This window comes from Thermobia domestica, chromosome 15 (genome assembly GCF_964235325.1).
Source record: "Thermobia domestica chromosome 15, izTheDome1.hap1.1, whole genome shotgun sequence".
Classification (NCBI taxonomy): domain Eukaryota; kingdom Metazoa; phylum Arthropoda; class Insecta; order Zygentoma; family Lepismatidae; genus Thermobia; species Thermobia domestica.
In genome coordinates, this window is record NC_137468.1 from 88,647,699 (window position 1) to 88,662,821 (window position 15,123).

General features: G+C 37.4%; 1 protein-coding gene across 2 annotated transcripts in view; it reads left to right on the plus strand.

Annotated features, from left to right (window-relative positions):
• LOC145671130 (kelch-like protein 17) overlaps positions 1 to 15,123 on the plus strand; it is a 291,534-nt gene that overhangs the window by 139,781 nt on the left and 136,630 nt on the right. The gene's annotated exons all lie outside the window — the stretch shown is intronic.

Here is a 15,123-nt window from a genome sequence, read left to right on the forward strand (position 1 = left end):
GAAGTAAAATCTGGTTGTTCTGTTCACTTGACAACAGAGGATCGGTTAGAAGCAGGAAAAGAAAAGAACCTGTACATTATTTGAGAAGAAACATCATATTAGAGATATAATTGAAGGAGTAGTAGAAACTGAAAGAGGGAAAGAAATAGTTGCAGTTGGTTGACGATATTAAAGGTAGTAATTATTGTCAAAACCTATTAAATTGACAGGACATAGAGGACGAACATTTATTTATGATTTTGACCTACCAGTGACCGAAATTACCTACCAGTGACGTAAAAATTCTTAAAATGATGTGGGTGGTTTTAAACAGTCTTGACACCAGTAGAATCATTTCAGATTTCACTAGATTTAGATTTGATTTTGAACTTAACGTCCCTTTCAGCAGCGAGGCTACATGAGACGAGATCTATTGATGAACGTGGAATCAGAACAACGTAAGCTCCCGCCGAGGTTTTACTTGAGTATAAGGCACCGTTGCCACAGTCCTAGCTCTGGAGCGGGCTGAAAAATAGTACCAAATTGAAACAAAAAGGGCTGAATTCATTATTTTATACTAGTGCAATACATGGCTCTATAGCACGAAACTAAAAGAAGTAAAGTTCTAGAACACTCTACTCCCCCTCTTCCAAGAGTCCAAATCAAGATGATGTTCTTTTTAAAAATTACTTTTTAAAATCACTCAAATAGGTGGAGCCCGAAGAAGCGTGGAAGTAGATGAAACTTTTCTCGCACGTAGGAAGTATAACAAAGACTACACATTAAAAGGGAACAAAGTTATCATCTTCGGTATGTATTCTAAGGAAACCAAACGTGCCTCTATTTCAAAGTGACCAATAAACCAAAACGGTATTATGGCCGTATATGAAAAATATATAAAACGAGGAACAAATCAATCAACTCCGAGTTCGTGTATAAACAGTACGATGTAATAAAAAGTTAAACCATAAATTATTGAACCTTATTCTCGCTTATTTCACGACCGAAGGGGGATAATATACTATAGGAAGAATATAAGGTAAGTAAACTGACATTTGTAAATAATGTAAAACCGGTTCAGTTATTATTGACACTTTTGAAAATGTGACAAGTATTTGTTGAATGGTGCTGAATTGGGTAGAATTGTACAAACTTTTTCACAAAAGGGGCTGAAAATGCCAGCGTGGTACCAACGGGCCGATGAATGACAAAAAGGGCTGAATTTGGTACACAAGTGTGGCAACACTGATGCAGACTGATCTACCGCGTACGTCTGTGCGAAGATGGTGGCGCTACACCCACTACTTCACGCACAGTGACCAATCGGAGTTTACTTTTCGAACGCGCCTCGTATTTGCTTTGGATTGAATGTTCCAAAAATAGGCCCACCTCGGATATTATCATTGAAACCATAAGTAATTAAAATTAACTGGAACATTTCTGGTTTTGATATTAGTCACAATAGAGCAAAACGGTAATAGATGGCTTGAAACATTTTAGCAATACAAAATGAGTGTCCCAAAAATTGGTTTAACCTCGGATGTGGTGCTTGTATTGGAGCCGGAAGTGCAGAAACCCACTATTTCTGGTTGCAATATTAATTACCTCATATAAAAAATGCCAAGAGGTAGCAGAACCGGTTTCTAAAGGCAGATCCAGCGTCCCAAGAATAAATTTCGACTCCAAACATATTCTTCTATTGAAACCAGAAGTGATAACTATACTTCCTCAGGTTCCAATTTGAATCCCCATAATGTTGAAATCTTCCCCAGTTTTGCAGCATGAAACTAAACCCATTTGTTTATTAGTCCATGCTAAAGTGTACCCAAAAGGAGTTTAAAATTACGCTTAATAATGAGCTCTGAAAATTATTTAAAATATCACTTTGTTTTACGGAGGGGGAATTCTTATCCTTAATATCCCGCTTACTCTCAGATAGGCTTTGATCTGTACTACAAGGCAGAACCAAGGAGTGGAGGTTGGAAATTTTATTCATTTGATCACAATAAAGGGAGGTTTTGATTATTATTCTTTTTTTTTTTTTTTTTTTTTTTAGTTTAACGTTTCACAATTATGCACCTAGGCTAAGGGAGACAGTGATGATGAGATGGATGGTGAAAATGAAATATTTCAGTTTAACGTCCCACGATTATGTCCTTTAGGTCAAGGGAGATGGATGATTAAAGCAAGTTAATGATGGGAAAAAAATGGTGGAAAGAGATCGTAAGATTGTAGAATTTGTAATATAATATAATAGTACTTACATTACACATACAATGCATAAGGAACAATACATAACTGTAATTTTAAGTGATTGTTTTGTATTTGTTACTTTTTAGTAACAATTCAGAAGAAGAATATGTTAATATAGTTACCTAATCAACAATAAACTGACAAAAACCGTTTTCATTTCAGTACGCGCTCAAATTATTTAAACACTGTACATTGAATACAAGCCATCATTCTGTAAAGTAACCTTCATACAGTGTAGTGTTGAATTTTTGTAATCCAGGTTTTGGTCCCAGACGAAGACCGTGGAATAACTTCTTTTGTAATCGCAGACATACCTCACCAGAAGGGCTGGTTAGAAGGATTGTGGCGAATCTTTTTTTGGTTATGCTGTCCTAGTGACTGAAAGTTTTTAGTAGCAACATCATTGCTTTGAAGGTTACCGGTGGCGACTCTAAAATTGGCAACACCTACCACGACTTGACAACACCGGATTTGACAACATCAAACAAGACCTCTGAATATGGACAGCCAAGATCGAGTCGACGCCGCAACTACGACACTCAAGTCGATTAAAATACGAGCTACTCTTAAGAGTAAATTAAGCACATTATATTTATTGACTAGATCCTTCCTAAAGATGATGTAACATAACTGTGACGTAACCCATGAAACATGGAAAAAGCACTATGAACTATGGGATATTCTACCTAAATTTGAAGTAACCGGATATGCATCAAGGATTGAACTCTTGGATCTTGCTCTAGCTGTTGATGTTTCAGGAAGATGATCATCTTTCACCAGAAACGATCTTGGGAGGATGCATGCAGTAGGTGGATCCACATGAAAAGAAATCTGGAAATGAATCTTGATCTATCAGTTATTTCACCTAATCCCACTGCATATATTGACATATGGTCTCTTCCCGAGCAAGAAAGTGAACATACCATTAAGTTCCTTGCTAAAGCGACTACTCCGATAGCTGACAATCAAATTCGATAATTGATCTGCATTGCCATGAGTGTGTTGCACAGTGATTGAGATCCATAACAAGAACTTCATCATTATATTGGTTCCAAATTTCTGCAGACCACCTACTGGCTCATTTTACGTAACTTGACTTTCATCCTAGAGAAATCCTGTCAAAGTTAAGGAATCTCGCTCTCCTGATTGTGTTGGATTTTGCCTCTTGGAACAAATTTTAAGAGATGACATAATGTATTCACAAGTAGTTATGTAATTATTAATCCTTTAATAAAAGAAATTTTAATGTACGTGGAAATGTTAGTTATTTTGCAACAATGTAATATTTGACTTTATCACATTGTTAAAGTATCTAACATATTTTAATAAGTTTAAATTAACTTCTTAAATACTTACATATAACAACATATACTTAATAAACCTTATAGAAAAGCATGGCATAATCTTGAAAAAAAAAAATGAGTAGTCGTAAATATATAAAGAAGGCTAATCGAAACTCTGATAAATCATTACTCAAAAAGAAAAATGTTGAACTTGAAAGATCGATGGTCTAATAAGTATCATGTTTGATATCATGGCACCCGCAACGGGGGCACGAGGGGATAATTGTCCCCTTTGGATTCCGAAAAGGGATTCTTCCAAGTACATTTCAAGATATATTTGCTTAATCACACATTATGGTATTTAATACTATATATGAGGCGCGTGTAAAAAGAAAAGACCAGATTAAAAAAAAAAAAAAAAAAAACAAGAAAATGATAGAAGAAATTTATTGTGATTGATATACAAGTACATGCTTTGGGTAGTTTTTAGCCTAATCACCATGAACCGCCAGATATCTCTGGTAGCGTGGCATGAGCTCTCTCATAACCTCAGCGTAAATATCTGCCGCCTGAATGTGCAGCCAGTCCAGAACTGTCTCGAGTGCTTCGGCGTCGTTGAAACACTTTTCAGGTAAAGAAAAAGAAAGAAATCGGGGGGATAAGGTGGTGGCTGTAAGAGAATGATTGTATAATTCCTATCGAAGTCTTTGAATTGTCTCCACAGTACGAGTAACTGTGTGTGGGCAGACCTTGTCATTCCGAAGCGTAGCATTTCTTTTTACCGATTTTGGATGACGCGTCGCAGACTATTCAGAGTGTGGCAGTATGCAAAGTGCTGTAATTGTTCGTCCTGGTCTAAGAATCACACTTTTTGGTCCGAAGACACAATTGTCATGAATTTGTGAATTGATGGTGAGTGTTTGAATTTCTTCGCTTTAGGGGAATTGCAGTTCCTCCGTTGCATTGACTTCTGCTTAGACTCCCCAGTGGTGTAAGATATCCAGGTTTCATTCCCCTTAACTACATGAGAAAAGAGATAATCCCCGTCCTCACTCCAGAAGGCCAAAAAAATCACATGCAGCTGTCATTCTTTGCTCTTTGTGAGCGTGTCAGCATTTTTGGCACCCACCTCACATTCAGTTTGTGATAACCCAGCTTATCAGTCACAATTCGATGCACTATTTTTCGCAGACAGTTCTGGAAATTCTTTGTGCGACTTCAGTTATTGTGATCCGGCAATTGGATCGCACTTTCTCGTTAACACACTTCACCAGATCATCCGTCTGATCATTAAGCCTTCCGCTACGCACATCATGAGCATTTAAACATCGTTCCCGAAACACTCTGCATCATTGCCTGACTTACCCTTCACTCATTACTGTCGATCGCTAAATGACACACAATTTCTGATGGATACATTTTATCCTTTGGCGTGCAGAAATCGTATGACAGATCTCACTTCACATTTGGCGGGATTTTGTATTACGGCAGTCATTTTACCTTCTTGATACTCTCAAGTAACAACTGCACTCGGGTGATTGTATCTCTGTTGTAAACACAAAATACTAGAGCATGCTCCGGCTCCAGCTCAACTTCATCAATTTTGCCAATCCCACGTAAAAAAATATATGACTTTCTTTTTACATGCGCTTCGTATTTACGTAGCTAATAAAATTCCGTAAATACAATGTTCGAAAATAATTGTTCTTTTGCATTACGTATTATATCCATCAAGATGTGTGTATTCGCAACTGTGCATATTTATCGGTTCTCTGCCCTCTTGGAAAAAAAAAATCTGCGAGCGTTTCTGGTTTTTAAAGTGCAACATAGCTTGAAAGAACACTTCCTTTCTCCAGCGTTCGATTTTTGTCTAGAAGGAACTTCATCTGAACAGAAAACTAGCTATAATAGTGAAAACTGTTGGTCTATTGTCAAGTTGATTATAAACGAACGGATTTGGACGACTGTCTTAGTTGTTTTGATTTGAGAATCTTGTAGCTGACATTTGCTATAACACAACCAGCGAACGAGTGCGGGCGGCCGGTTTTGGAACTAAAATGCAAGCAGCAGTGTTTCTAACCGGACTACTTGTAATCAATCTATCACAGTTCTTTCTGTCTTGTTCGTAATAAACCACTTCACGCATATGCTCAAGTCAGGGGCGGAGCGATCGGGGTCTTGAGTAAGAAAATTCTTTTGCATTGACATCATATTCGGATGTACTTCAAAAATTAGGAGAGAGAGACAACTGATAATCTTTCACCGCCACCTTCCTAACCGTCTCCCCAGGGGTCCTGGATCCACCCCCTGATTGAGATGGTGAATAAAGATAATTTTGGCTAATCTCTGTCATTATTTAGCATGGTTTAGTAATTAAAAAAAAGATATTTCGGCCACATTTTGAAAACTTTCAAATAAAGTTTTCAAAATGTGGCAGAAATATCGTTTTTTTTTTTAAAAAAAATACTAAACCATACTAAATAATGACAGGGATTGGACAAAGTTATTTTTATGTACCATCTCAATCAGGGGTGGACCCAGGACCCCTGGGGAGACGGTTAGAAGTGTTGCATTGACGGCGGAGGGGGAGCGATTAAAATGGGGGGCCTGATAATTGAAGGTTCCTTATAACTTCAGTAAAATTCAGACAAAATCTCTGAATTACGTAAAAAAGAAAACATACAAAATACATTTTCAGGGTAACTCTTACAGCCATTACGTTATTCTAAGATTAATGTTACTTCTGAAATTGATTAGAGCGAATATGTATTTGAATAACAAAACCACTTTCATAACTTCTTCAAAGTATCAAGTTTGAAAAGAACGAAGTTTGTCTTCCATTGTTATCTCATTGCTCAAAGATACCGGTGATGAAGTAATTGGCTGGAAATCAATCGGCCGTTTCTTACATCAATTTATAAAGAAGATGAGTCCCAATGTTAGATATGTCAGTTCAGCATTTTAAAAAAAAAAACCACCCAACCTCTTGCAACCATGCGTAGCCCATATTAATACTTACACTTGAAATAAAAATACAACTGAATAAAGACGACTGACTTTGCCTTTGAATTTCATTGTGAATAACAATATAGGACTTTTCAGATAGAGGACTGGGAGGAGCAGGTTTTATTAAACAAGACCGTACATCTGATATGTTTGAACTATAGGCAACTTGTGTTTAAGGACTAAACTCAGTTCTCTGAAGTCAATCGACAAATACCTTTAAGATGTTCAACAGAATAATGTATCAGCATTATTGTATAGTACAGACACAAATATAACACTAGGCTCCCAAGTTTCAAAATTATATTGTGTGTGAAAACAGTTAATAGATTTAATTCTTTGTGACCTGATAGCTAAAACCTGAGAGAAATTCAGAGTTAGTCCAGGGGTAATTTCTTTCCTCATAAATAAAATTTATTGTGTGCTGAAGCAATGATACTTACTCTTACACTACCCATACGCTGATGTTTTATCAATACTTTTATTCGAACTCTACCAAAGGGCTGGTTTTCTATAATGATCCTAAAGGAAGGGTGCACTGAACCAAATTGTACAAATCAATCCCTAAAGGGAAGCCATCCAATCCCATAATTCTTTAAAAAATGAAGGAAAAATTTCTTCACCTCCTTTTCCCCCAAAGGGTTCACATTTCTGGAACAAAAAAATGAAATTTCTTTATTTTAACGTCCCATGATTATGTTGTTTATGCTAGAGGAGACAGATGATTAATGAAAGTGAAGGATTGAAAAATTAAATTTTGTTCTCTCAATGGGAATCAAACCCAGAACCACATACAATAAAAGCACATGCGCTGGCCAATAGACCAGCGGAAAGGACTTTCACAGTTCTCGAGAGGAAACGTTTCGAGATTCCTCCCTGGCTGAAACTCGAAAAAATAATTTATTTGTCTATCGATAAACACACACTTAAACAGCAGCATCATGAGCCTTAACCTTAACTTGATTTAAACTTACAGTTACAAGATATTGCGCAAAACTCTAAGCTATCAACCCAAAATTAATCTTTTAGTCACTGACGTTGTCATTCCTGCGTTTTACAGGCTGCTACTGTTTTATAATGAAATCGAATAAAACGTAATCAATTTTTATACAATCTGCTTAATGCACGGTAGAAGCTCACTGAATTGTCAACTGTGCTATGCTGTTCTTAAATTGGTAATTTCCATTCATAAATCACTATTCACAATATGTCTGCATTACTTCAGGGATGGTCCACTACAATACATACATAAGTTACGGCGTTTTCTATTAAGCGTATAGAAATTAGACTATGCACAACATCTAAACTGCAACTTTATAAAACCGTTGGATACACTGCAAAGTGAAACTCTCCGCTCCCCTGTCCCACCGCGCTTGTCAAGAAACTGATGTAAACACAACAGCAGCGCCATCCTTCCAAAACCGCACAGCTATCCTGGTCAGGTAATACCTACATTTATTAGTTTTAGTATGATTGAAAACAAATTGATTCAATTGGGTACAATTTCGAATTAGGCTTAGGCTACGGGCGATCGTAATGATGAGAATGAATGAAATTGTGGAATCAAGAAAGTGGAAGGATACGGAAGAACCCCCCAAAAAAGCCACGCACACGGTGTTTGTCCACCACAAAGGTCACTTGGCAACAATTGAGGTCGAACCATGCAACAGAGGTGAATGCTATACCAATGTTGAGATTCATGTCATCTATCGAAATCTGTGTAATTTAAATTAGACCCTATTAGTTGTTCTTATTCAAGAAGATGGACGTAACTCATTCTCCCTAGCGCCTGTATATAGAGTTACTTCATTTCATCTTAGTTGAGCTCAATTGTTGAGTGTGTAATAGTGATACGCTAGTCGCATTTACGTGACAGGAGGTTGTGTAACTTATATAGTCTGAGAAACAATAAAGAATCGAAATTTTCCTGGAGTTCATGGTGGAAAAGGGTAATTGTACAATGTACAGAATCAATCACACTGAGAAATTATATGATAGAAAGAAAATTGTATCCAACAAGTTAAAAAAATAGGAGCTTTTCATTAGTACACATACGTTTCGGTACCATAAAAATTAGTTTTTAAAATTTTCTCGAACACTACATATGAGAACTTACCTAAAACATTATTATTATTATTATTATTATTATTATTATTATTATTATTATTATTATTATTATTATTATTATTATTATTTGGAGCTCGATGTGATCTACAAAGTATCGACTGATATAATATTATTTTAGTTAAACGGACATTAACTTTTCATAGTTAAACGTAATTTCAGATTAAACTATTTGGTCTAGGAATTAATTCGTGCGGTTTTACAAAAGATGGCGTAACTAGCTTATTGTCCCATAGTTTCGTTGATCCAAACATGCGTTGAAAACTACTGTCATTGAGCATCTTGTTTAGTATATGTCAGTTGCTTGAAGCGGAAACAACAACATTTTTTCTTCAACTGAAAATGGCGCATTTTGTGCCTGATAAAGTGTTTTTGCGGGGAGTTATTCTTCATTGCTTTAACATGAAGAAAAGTGCTACCGCAAGTCATCATATTTTAGTGGAAGTGTTTGGTGACCATGCTCTAGCTGAGCGAACGTGTCAGAAGTGGTTTGCACGGTTTAAAGGTGGTGATTTCAGCTTGGAAGACCAAAAGCAATTTGGACAGCCAAAAGAATTTGAAGATGAAGAATTGAGAGCATTGCTTGATCAGGATTCGTGTCAAACGCAGGACGAACTTGCAGAAGCATTTGGAGTTGAGCAAACAACAGTTTCCAAACGTCTCAAAGCCATAGGAATGATTCAAAAGATGTCTTATTGGGTTTCACATGAATTGAAAAGAAAGACGTTGAAAGAAGAAAAACCGTTTGCGAATTCCTGCTTCAAAGACAGAAAAGGAAGGGATTTTTGCATCGAATTGTAACTGGTGATGAGAAGTGGATTCATTACGAGAATCCTAAACGAAAAAAGGCCTGGGTGAAGCAAGATGAACCAGGTCCTTCACAACCGAAACGAGATATTCATTGTGCAAAGGTTATGCTGTATATATGGTGGGATTTGAAACGTGTGGTGTACTATGAACTTCTGAAACTTGGTGAAACTATTAATGGACACCGCTATCGACAACAATTAATGCGTTTGAAGCAAGCTCTGGCCTGAAAACGACCAGAATGGAATAACAGGCATAATAAACTTATTTATCAAGATGATAACGCTCGACCACATGTCGCAAAACCGGTCAAAACCTATTTGGAAAATGTCGGATGGAAAGTGTTACTCCACCCGCGATATTCACCAGACACTGCTCCGTCTGACTACTACTTGATCGATTGCATGAATAACGATTTGATTGGACAGCGGTTCACTTCTTCAGAAAATATCGAAAAATGGATCTTTGATTAGATTGCGTCAAAAGATGTGGAATTCTTTCGACACGGAATCCGTAAATTGCCTGAAAGATGAAAGAAAGTAGTGGCTAGCGATGGACAATATTTTTGTTAACGTATTCATTTACTTTGTTTTTGAAATAAAGCTTCAATTTTTATTAAAAACCGCACGAATTAATTCCTAGACCAAAAATATGTATTGCTGTTTTGCTGGTGTCACAATGAAGAGCTTAGTCCGAGTACATTTCAGTATTGGTTTTTATCTCAGTAAATGACATGGTTCTCGAACATCATTTTTTTTTTTTTTTAAGATTTACAATAAAATCAGTCTTTCATCGGTTTCTCGAAAACTACGCGTGAGATTTAACACTTACGTAGATATCATTTTATTCAGCTAATATCTATCGATTGATATATATAGCTATCGTTTTGGGACATTCTTTCCCGTTAAATACTAATAATATTGTTGAATCTCACGCTTAAGTAACGTTAATACAACAATTAATTTCGAAGTAATCAGCTCTTGGTGTGTTTAACGCCTTGTTTTGTTCCATTTATGTCAAAAAGCCTATGAAGTTTGAAAGTCTATTCAGAAGCTGTATATAGGACAGACGGGAGCATTCCTATAGACTAGGACTAGGAGCAGCTCGGAGCGGCTCAAATGTCTTCAATATTGGGAGGAGAACAGGTAAGACCGTTCCCATATTTTTTAAGCGATGTTCAAAATGTTAATGAAGTTGAAAAACATTGCTGTGGAAGATCACGGAAGCAGAGTTGTCAACATTCGGAAGCGGGCAGATTCTGGGCGGACGTCAATTTCATCTCACTTTCTTTTGTGGTAATCGAACACAAATCATCACATTTCTCCCCCCCCCCCTCCCAAAAAAAAACAAAAGTTTTTGTGTACACAATTAATAAATTTCGGGACCCTTTCGTTGCCCGAAGGATATCCAGGCGAAATTCCAATTGCATTCATGTGTTGGTCAACGTTACGTGAGGGATGATTACGGGCTTCAGTAATTCTGCGCCGCAATGCTGCAATGTCGTTCACTGTTGTTTGGTAAACCTGGTCCTTGACATAACCCCAAAGGAAGAAATTAAGCGGTGTTATTTTCGGTGATCGCTGAGGCCAGTTTATAGGACCATCACGACCGATCCATCTTACCGGAAATATTGTATCCAAATAAACATGGACATCTTACACCCAATGAGGTGGCACATCATCTTGTTGGGAAATTAAGTTCCTGAATATCCTGAATCAGTCCGGAATTAGGAATGCGCACGAGACAAGATTTGTGGCTGTCTCGTCTTGAAAATGTGCTGTAAAAGTGATGTGTTGACTCGAAAAATGTATATTTCTCTATTGGAAGAACCGTGTCTCGACTCGAATTTGGTCAGGAAAATCCTGTCTCGTCTCGTCTCGTGCGCATCCCTATCCGGAATGCACAACAAATAACTGCAACATATCAATATATGTACTGGCTGTGATCGTCTTTTCACTGAAGAAAAACGTTCTTACTATTTTATTGTGCATAAGACCGCACCGCACGTTCAGCTTAGGGCTGTCTCTGACGGTCTCAACAAATGAAATGTGGCCTCATTTGAGAAAAGGACACGTTTCAGATAGTCAACATCTTCCTCAATCTCAGACAGCATGGCAACAGAAAAGTCATAACGAGCACTGTAATCCATTGGCTTTAGGAACTGCATGATCTGGACTTTGTACCCACGGAAAAGAATATGTCTATGTAGATGCAGTGCACTGATGTGTTAGGAATCTGCAACTTACGTGACGCTTTGTGACTGACTTCTTGGGATTTCTCAAGAAAGCGTCTCTCACTATTTGAATTGTCTGCGCACTAGATCCAGGAATGCCTGAAGATGCCTGTTTCCTTAATCTTACCATACCACATCTTGATGCTTTTAATATCTGGTGGCTGTCTAAGATATGCTATCTGGAGTTGCCTCTGGACTGTTTTGGTGACTGTGTCTTGTGACACTGGAGAACACATTGAGCTTTCTTCTGGCAGTGTTTCTTTCAGACCTGTTTTGGGAGGCACTGCCCTCCGGAGCTCTGAGATTGCCCTCCGGAGCAGATCAAAATAATACGTCTATACTATAATAATAATAATAAAATAGTATCAGTATGCCCCCCCCCCGGAACATTGTTTCTGAAAGAAACACTGCGCCTGGTATGAGTTCATGTTTCTGCAATTGTTGTTCGATTCCGCTGTTGTTACGCCACTGGGCTCTGTAACAAACAAAATAACAGTATGTACACAAAAACTTGAATATGTTACATGCAATTCAAGATAAAAAGTATTTGTCTGTCATATTTTATGCCTTATAAATGTTTGTAATCAAGAAAAGAACTCTGACAACCGGTACATTTAAACTATGGATATTATATTAAAACATATAGTATAATTTAATTATGCATGTTGTTTCATTGTAGTACAGTGTTGCCGCAGTCCTAGCCCTGGAGTGGGCTGAAAAATAGTACCAAATTCAAACAAAAAGGGCTGAATTCATTACTCTATACCAGTTGTAATACATGCAAAGCCGTAGTTAAGGGCGGGGGGCGAGCGGGGTGGTTACCCCGGGCGCTGGTAGGAAGGGGGCGCCGAACGAGCAAGAAGAAAGAAAAGATGTCGGAAATCTAAACGACGCGACGCCCTGTAAAAGAATTGGCGCCCTATGAAATCAATATTGTTGTCAATTTACAAAGAAATTGTGAACGGGAGGAAGGATGATTGCATGTGATGAATAAATTTAACAAAATAATTAATATGCTAGAATGGAAACGTGGGAGGAGACTTCACTTGCACACTGAAAATTACTCTAACTTAATGCAACCTCCACTCACAAAGTTAATTTAATGAATTTAGATCAGTCGGTAGAGTCTTATTTACAAGAAATAAAAATTTGGAAAAGTTAAACGACGTCCTCTGTAGCATGAAACTCTAATTTTCAAGGAACCCGTGGTTTTAACAACCATCCTGAATGTGAAAGTTACCCAAATTTTGCATGAAACACGCACACCGTATTCACAACTCATTGATAAACCCAGCATCTGGCCTGAAAAGGAAACAAATAGACAGAAAAGGGTAACACATACCTTGCAGCCAAACTGTTGGAAAGAAAGAGAAGCTCAAAATTCCGGTGGTAATCCTTTTAATGCACCACTCCAACATTCCAAATGCACAGAATATTGTATTATACAAGAGCACACGCGCGCGCGGTCTCGCACTGAGACCCAAAAAAGAAAAAAAAATATAATATTTCCTTTTTGAAATTTTAAATCACACTTTCAGAGATCTCATTTTTATTGTTCGTGCACGGTTGTTTTAATTGCGCTGATCTCTTCTCTCTTGCAGTGTCTCTGCATGTCACCACTTCCTACACTTCACTGTAGTGTTTCTTCCGTAGTTGGCGACCATCCTCCTTCTTCCTCTGTTGTGCTGCTAGGCTCTTTTACCGTTGATTCTCCCTCTAACATCAGAGTTCTGCTGCATCAGTGGCGGTTCAGCGGGTAGTCCTCTGTGCGATGGTACTAGCGAATCGTTGAATATGTGCTGAAAGTTCATACTAGTCTGCCATTATATCACGCACTGCAATTTATTTTCGCTAAACGCGCCTAATTTTGTACAAGGGTAAAGGCTCAGTCTCTTGTACCAAACGTTATTTAAATAAACTGCACGGTATTTTAGCATTGGTCATAGCCTAAAGAATCAGGCATAGAGTTTGTCTTTACCAATACTATAACTAACTTCAATAACCACTGCAAATAACGTTACACATGTGATACGGCGCTTGACGTATGACTGAAAAAGTTAATACATGTGCGAAGCACTTCACAAAGTATACTACGAAGCAATGTCTCTTCACACTTGCAACTTTTGCCGTACATATTTTACATAATGTAATATCGACTAGCTGTGGTTTCCTAGAACCGCACCTTCTTAATTGTTAAGAGTACTTCATACCCTCTCATTCCACTAAAAAATAAGTTCAGCGTAAATGAAGATTAGGCGGCGGTAACTAAACTTTGAGTGCTCATTTCGTAAAACACACTCACAATGTATATACTTTTAACTAACACACTGTCATTTCTGACACAGAGCTTAACGCGACTAATGTTGTCGATTCCAAGATTTCAAAGTAACTGTCGGTTAAAACAAACAAACTAAGATTTTTGTGACCGATGTTCACTATTCGAATATTCAAGAAAGACTGCCGTGGCGACCGAAGTTGTCGATTCCAAAATTCAAGAAAGACTGCCTTTCTGGTTGTGTCCCGTACTGTTTTATCCAACTGATGTTCATTGTTTGCTCCAACTTCGTGTTGGGCCAAACCACTATTGCCCGCTTTCCCCAAAATAGGTGGGGAAGGAACATCACTCACCTGTAGGCTTCCAATGACCTACTTACTTCCGATATTCAACAGTTTTTCATGTTTCTCTGCATTTTATAACTCACTCCAATTACATCGTTAACAGGCACTATATGTGTTTAATAGCTTATTTACTGAGCTTTAATCTTATGTATAACACTCACTAACACTGTGCCGTACTTATTAGCAATATTTAAATAAACAACAAAATTATTTAAACTTGGTCACTCCACAGGTTCACGTACTCATCTTGACAAGTGGAACCATCTAGTGGCGACACCCGTAACTTTTTGTCCCTATGACATTGACAATTGCATACCACTGAAATTGATGCATTGCAGGATTTTGATTATTATATGATTACTCATGTTAAATACACTATTTAAATATACTATACAAATGCTAATATATTAAATGAATCCCTACCAGGACTGTCGTGAACTGACACATCAAAACATGTATTATAAAACTATTTGAGAGTTCTCTTCTCTATCAAACAATAGTGAATCTCGTTGATGTTTAAAAAAAAACTGAGGTTTGTGTTAGTCTTTTGAATACTTCTCACAACCATCAACTAGGCTTATAATTGCCATTAGTACAAGCCATTAATACTATTCAAATTACATATCGATCTAAATATATCTAAATACTACGGGTACATCCAGAAAATTTATTTATATATCATAACGCATACTATTATATCAAATCATGTACCAGCGGAGCAGACGAAAATAATCTTTTAACAGAGACATCTGACGGATGTTTCTGTACTGTTACAAACAGGGTTCTGGACGACTACAACTAGGACTAAAATGAACTCGTCCA